Below are 6909 nucleotides of genomic sequence, written 5' to 3' on the forward strand. Positions count from 1 at the left end.
CTCCAAACCTCAGTGTCCCCACAGCTAAACCAAGATGCAAACAGGACCTACCTTGTGGGTGTCAAGAGGACTCTGGAGGTGGGACGCTGCCAAGGTAGGTTCAGGGTGGGATCCTGGCCCCTGGGGCTCCTCTGCCCTGTGACCTTGGCTGAGGCCTGCACTCTTCTGGGGGTGAGCTCTGAAACTCTGTTCAGCCCTAACCACACTGGGTGGCCTGGCCTTGCAGGTAGCCAAATGGCTCACACATTATGAGGCACCCACGTGGCCAAAGGGCAGAGGGGCTCAGGAGCATGAGGGCAGGTGGCTCACTGGGCTCCTCGTGACTCAGCAGAACAATGAGGCTGCAGGCCTTGGGGTGGGACCTGCCCCCAGCGATGCCCTGTGCAGGGAAGCCCAGCTGCTGGCTGATAAATATTTTATCGCTGCTCACAGAGCAGTCCCCAGGAAGGTGCTGCAGCCTCCGAGCCCACAGAGCATCCCTTCCTGCCCAGACAGAAGGAAGTGGCTAGGGGCAGGATTCAGGGTGGCTTATTACTGCCCGGCTCTGACTTCAGGCCAGCTCAGCAAAGGCCCCTCCCTCCACAGCCCTCCCCACCCCCCCACTCTGCTCCGCCCCCATCAACAGCTTCCCTCCTCTGCTTTGCCTTGCCTAGAACAACAAACCTGCTCCTTGGCCCAATAAATACTCCATCCTGCTGGTCCAGTGCCATATTGCCTCCTCCAGGAAGCACTCCCACTGTGCAACCATGGGCAGGCCCATCACGCGCTCTGAGCCTGTTTCTACAAAGGAGCTAATGGTCCCCACTCATAGGAGACGAGATGAGATCCCCTAAATGAGGTTTCTTCCAGCACTTTGCCTACACATAGACTCATTCTCTCTGGGGGAACCGGACACCAGGAATCACATCGGCAAGCCTGAGCGAGCACGGCCAGGAGAGGGTGCAGGAACACCAGCTTCTGCTCCTGCTTCTAGGATGCACAGTTCAACTGGGGGACGGGGCTGTGACCTAACGTGGATTACTACAACAAAAACGGCAGCCATGGTCAGCATGCACGTCCTGTGCCCTCATTACTCCCCCCAGACACCTGCGACAGAGGGTTCTGGCTCCCACCGCCAGAGGGAACCTGAGATGCAGAGAGGGCCAGGCCCTGCCAAGGTCACACAGCTTTCCGTACCACTGTACACACGGAGACCCAAGAAAGGGGGCATCTCCAAGGCAAAATGATGGAACATCTGTGGGGAGGACATCGTGTAGCTGCTAGAAACTCACACTGTTGTTCTGGAACTCCCGCGTTACTCACAACAGCAAAGGCGCTCCGGCTCTAAGGTCCAGCAAAGACAAAAGGAGACAAGCTTGAGGTGTGGTGTGATGACACCACGTAAAAATACTTCTACATCAGAATGCATTTATCAAAAAAGAGACTGGAAACGTATACACAAAAATGATGATGTTTGGGTGGCAAGGTTACACAAGTAAAATTAGAGACTATTTTCTAGACTTTATATAACATGTGTATGTTGGTTTTACAATATAAATTTTCCTTTAGAAATAGGATTGGTTCACCTTGAGGAATTATTGAGTGCCCACTGTTCATTCTCCCTGTTGAGAGGTTTCTTCTCTCTTAGATTTGACTGCAGGAGAGTTGAGATGGACAGAACTATGGGTGATGCAGAACTTGGGACCGTCCTCCCCACCTCTCCCTGGGTGGACATCTAGGTCCGTCAATCCAGCAAGGCTAAAGGTAGATTAGGCATCTTCTCCCTGTCTTCCCTTTCCACATTGAGTCTATGGTATCAGGAACCATCACCACCACCTACCCAAGTCACGGAATCTTATAGAGTAGTGAGTTTTCTGTCAATGAGAGTACTCAAGCAGGGGTGTGCATATTTTTCCACCAAGAAAGGGCCACGGTGGATGGCTTTCCGTTCATCAATAGCAAATCCAAAAGTCGTACCAGCTGTGTGACCATGGACAAGACACTAATGTCTTTGTGCCTCCTCTTTCTCATCTGTACAATGGGATCATAATAATACAATTACCTCATAGAGCTTTCAGAGGGTTCTATGAGGGCAAATATGTAAACCTCTAAGAAGCCTTTTAGGCCCATCATAGGGCTGTATGTATGCCGGCTATTGTTATTTCCCAGCTTTCTCTGACCTATCCTAGAAGCTATGCAAGGGAGAAATCAAAATTCCTGTTTTATAGGTGAGAAAACAGAGGCACAGAGAAAAATCCCTCACGGTTGGTGCTCAGGACATGGCAGCCCCTTTCTTCCAGGGGTGAGCCTGCACTTTGGAGTCCCAACTGAGGACAGCAATGCTCTCTATGCTAAAATGAAAACATATATTTTCTCAATAATCTTTTTAAAAAGGACCTGGCCTGCGACCCGTATGAGGAGACCAGTGATTACACACAATAGCAAACTCTACTTCCGTCCCCACTCCTCGGGGCAGTGTATAGGGGGCACAGGCATTGTATTCATCTCACCACCTGTATCCCCAGGCCACCCCAGAAAATGGGTACCATCATTGACATTTATACCAATGGCAACAGTAAAACCACAGCCAATGCCAAGACAGACTTACCACAACGCCACGTCACTGTGTGACCACAGCACTACAGAAGTACAGACCGTGTCACTAGGAGACCACATCACTACTCACTACTCACAGAGAACACCCCTAGCTAGGGCTGTCCGAGCACCTACATGAAGTCCCTTGATTCTCACTACACCCTGTAAGGTAGGTGCTGCACTGATCACCGTCTTATAGCGGTGATCAGAGATCACCCCACAGAGTAGTGAGCTCCCCGTCACTGAGAGTAATTACACAGGGGATGCATGTTTATTCACCAAGAAGTAGCCACAATGGTGGCAGACAGAGGTTATGTAACTCGCCAAGGCCACACAAGCTGGGGAGAGGTGGGCAGCTGACTCCAGAACCCACACTCTAGTCACCTAAGCTGCTTGTTCCAGTGCATACTTGGCAAACGAGAGCACTGACACTCAGAGAGGTTAGGTGGGGGGCCTGGCTCTGGGCTCCCCAGCCTTTGCCCCTCCCTGGCTTCTGCTGGCTGTGGGCCACCTGGGGCAAGGGCCTAAGGGCCAGAAGCCAAGACCTACAGATGGCACAGCACTGGGCCTGCCCTCCAACACTGAAGTCACCAAGAAATATGCTTGCCCAGACTTCAGAGCTCCCATCTCGCCAGGTGCTCCCCGATCAAGACTCAATTTTAAGACACAAAAGAGAAATGCGGTTACAAGAAAAAAAGAGGCCTGTATCGTTACCTCCTTGTTCCATCCAGCCACGTCTTCATAATGGCCCAAGAATCTGATTCACCCTTCTTTTTTTTTTTTTTTTTGTAGAGACAGAGTTTCACTTTATGGCCCTTGGTAGAGTGCCGTGGCCTCACACAGCTCACAGCAACCTCCAACTCCTGGGCTTAATTAAGTGATTCTCTTGCCTCAGCCTCCCGAGTAGCTGGGACTACAGGCGCCCGCCACAACGCCCGGCTATTTTTTTTGGTTGCAGTTTGGCCGGGGCCGGGCTTGAACCCGCCACCCTCGGTATATGGGGCCGGCGCCCCACCGACTGAGCCACAGGCGCTGCCCTGATTCACCCTTCTTGCCTCTAACCCAGAGCTGGCTGGTCCTGCTCAGCGCCCAGTCCCCTGCAGACCCCCTTCAAGGTGAGGCCTGAACTGCTGCTGACATCATCGGCATACAGATAGCTCCGAGTCCACATGGCACCTGTGGCCTGCCCCTTTCTACAGGTGACCTGGAGAGGGCCCAGCCTTCCTCCTTCCTCCTCTAGCCCCACCCCCTGCAGTGTCTGTGCCCCTGACTTTGCTAGGGGTAATTTGAGAGACACCAGGTGTCATCTCCCAGTGCCTGTCACGAGTGGGAAGGCTGGCACCATGCAACGCCACTCACCTCTGCCCAGGTAGTCCTGCCTGACTGTCCCCAGGCCTTTTAAGCCATCCATTAGAAACTGCACTCCATGAGCTGACATGCATTTTTGCAGAGCCTGCCTTCCTTGCTGATGGGGATTAAGTCCAGGCCAACGTCCCCATCACCAGATGGTTGTCAGAAGGTGACACACAAAAGTGCATGTGTGTGACATGCCAGCCACTACACCTCTTTGGAACCCTGTGACTGTCCCATGGTGGTGGGGGTGATATTACAATTCCTAGTTTTCAGATGAGGAAACTGAGGACCGGAAAAGCAAAGTGACTTGCTCAGGGCCACACAGCCAGCCAGGGGTGGAGCTAGGATCCCCACCCAGGGCTGCCAGACTCCACTGCAATCCCACTCCTGCAATTTAAACAAAGGGCTCAGAGTCCTAGACCATGAGGGAGAGGTGGACTGAGAGGCAGGTGGTTTGCCCAGGGACACAGCAAAGCCTCGGTCCTGGGATGGGCCCTTCCCTGGTCCTCACTGCCTGCTTGCTAGAGGGAGATGGATGACCTTGTTCCCTTCATCCTCTGCCACCACGCAGTGGTGCTCACACCTGAGTAAGTATCGGAATGGGCGGGAGAGATTATAAAAGGCAGATTTCCTGGAGCTCCCATCAGCAGCTCAGCATAGGGAACCAGGAATCGGCATTTCATCAAGCACCATCAAGGCAGGATAATCCCCTGGTCCAGGACCTTACCTGGAGAGCCCCAGCTCACCCCCAGGAAGGATTCTCCAGGCTGGGCAGAAGGTCTGAGGGATCTGAGGTCTACGATACTCCTCCCCTCCAGATCTAGTCCGGGAAACGGGCCTCGGCCCTTGGGATCCCAGGATACCTGGGCACTGCCATGCTTTTGCTAAGAACATCACTAATCACCTGGGAAGTGATGGCTTCACTCCCACCCATGCCTCGGAGAGGAAAGTGGAGGCTGCCTGGAGAGAGTGACCCAGTCGCTGAGAATATATCCGGCGACCCTCAGGCCAGGGACCCTCCCTCAGTGCAGCACGTTCCCACGCCTTGGCTCTAGTGGGAAAAAATCTTAGAAAGCGTCGGGCCCTGAAGACTGGAATCTAGAGATTAATCTGATTAGGCTGGAGGCTCAGACCCAGGGCCAGGCATACCTGCCCAGTGTCCTCACCTGCCAGGGGTGCTGAGGGTCTCCCCAGGCACTGACTTCACAGACCTCGAGGGCTCCAGCTCCCAGTCCTCTGCCCGGGGATCTGCCAGTGCCAGCTCCCTGCCGTGAAGTGGCTGGAGGCCCAGGCCAGAGGCCAGAGGGGTGGGGGCAGCAGGCTGAACCAGGACAGGGCTCTGAAAGGAAGGGCTCCCCCTCCCTCGTCCATCTTTGTTTGCTCTAATAAGGGGGGCAATGGCTAGAAAGGAGAGCTGCAATGGGGAGGGGATGGCAGATCCAGATGACAAGGGGACAGGACAGGAGACTGCAGGGGGATCCAGAGAGACCCACCCACAGAGACGGCGAGAAACTCAGAGATAGAAGGGGGCGGGGCGAGAAAGCCTGGGAGAAGGGCGAGCTGGGGGTCCCGGGAGAGGCTCGGCTCCCATCTAAGGGGGCCGCCCCTGCCCGCAGGTCCCGCCCCACCGCGGGGCCCCGCACTCGGCGCCGCACACTCGCGCATCCCCCACCCCGGCGCCGCCCCGGGGCCCCTGCCGTGAGCAAGGCCGAGCGTGTCACCCCCCACCCCTCCCGAGCTGGGCCTCTGGACCCGTCGCCGCCGCTCACCTAGGTCCCCGCGCCGCCGCCGCCACCGCGCAGAGCCGGAGCCGGAGCAGAGCCCGAGCCCAGTGCAGGGGAGGGGGCCGCGGAGGCCCCGCCCCGCCCCGCCCCCCGGGTCCGCGCGGGGACGCCCACGGCCGTCACGGCCCCCGGAACTCGGGGCGCTGCGGGAGGGACCGAGCGAGTGCGGCGGGCTGGGAGCGCGCCCAGACTCCGGGCCCACCCCGCGGGGCGCGCGCCCACCCGGCCGCCCCGCCCCCGCGCGCTGCGCAGGCCAAGGGCGGTGCCCGCCGGGCGGGGGGCGTCCCGGGTCACCCCGGGCCCAGGACACCGCAACCCACCCCTGGGCTGTCCTCGGAGATCCCCTGGGCTCCTCCTCCGCAAGCCCCGGCCTGAGGGAAAGTCACATGGTCAGACTCAGCCCCGTCCTGGGGCTCAGGGTCCAGCCCAGGGGGAGGGATGGGGCAAACCAAGGATCCAGCGGCCAAATAGCCCAGGGCTGTGGTTCTCAAAGTGTGCCCCCCACCTGCCCTCTCAGCGACACCCCGGTGCAATCTGGGGCCTCACGCCAGACCTACAGAATCAAAACTCTGGGTTGGATTCGGGTTTTGGGGAGCCCTCGGGGTGACTTCGAAGTTCGCCCAGTCTGAGAAATGCTGTCCTGGCGGCACATCCCACACCCCATTTCCTGCACCCCGTGTCCCGTGTCACTCTTCATTTAAACAGCCTCGCCCAGATTAAGAGTTTCTCTGTTGTGGACATGGTGGTGGGGGGAGGAGGTGGCGAGGAGGGGCAGAATTCCTGGCAGGTGGAAAGCCTTGTGGCAGGGACCCGGCTAAGGTGGTCACGATGTGTTTTAGGGTGCAGTGATTATTTTAAAGTTTTGGAGTGCAATTGTGCAAATATTTGTGTCCACATTCAATGCTAAAACGTATTTTTCCCTCTTAGCATTGTGCTTGTCTGAAACTAGGTCCCTCAGCCCCAGCAACAGTGTTAACATGAGGTGGGGCAGGTGACAACAGCCTCCCTGGTAACCCGACTCCAGGGGAGCAAGTGGCCTGGGCAGACCCGGAGTGGGCTAACAGGGTCCACGGGCAGGAATGAGCAGCTCCTCCCAGACAGCAGGCTCCCAGAGGAGAGGAGAGGGCATCTGGGCAGAGGAAACTTTGGGAGCAGACTCTGGGAAGCTGAAGTGTCTGGGCAACATATATACAAACAG

General features: G+C 56.7%; 1 protein-coding gene across 7 annotated transcripts in view; it reads right to left on the reverse strand.

The window, feature by feature from the left end:
• Nucleotides 1–6050, reverse strand: part of PRR5 (proline rich 5) — a 52233-nt gene extending 46183 nt beyond the window's left edge. For 2 of the 7 annotated variants that reach the window (XM_053584585.1, XM_053584582.1), the window contains exon 1: nt 5697–6024. The gene's annotated coding sequence lies outside the window, so the exon portion shown is untranslated. The other 5 variants (XM_053584581.1, XM_053584578.1, XM_053584584.1 and 2 more) reach the window with 3 other exon arrangements.
• Nucleotides 6051–6909: the final 859 nt, after the last annotated feature.

Source organism: Nycticebus coucang, chromosome 3, assembly GCF_027406575.1.
Source record: "Nycticebus coucang isolate mNycCou1 chromosome 3, mNycCou1.pri, whole genome shotgun sequence".
Lineage (NCBI taxonomy): Eukaryota > Metazoa > Chordata > Mammalia > Primates > Lorisidae > Nycticebus > Nycticebus coucang.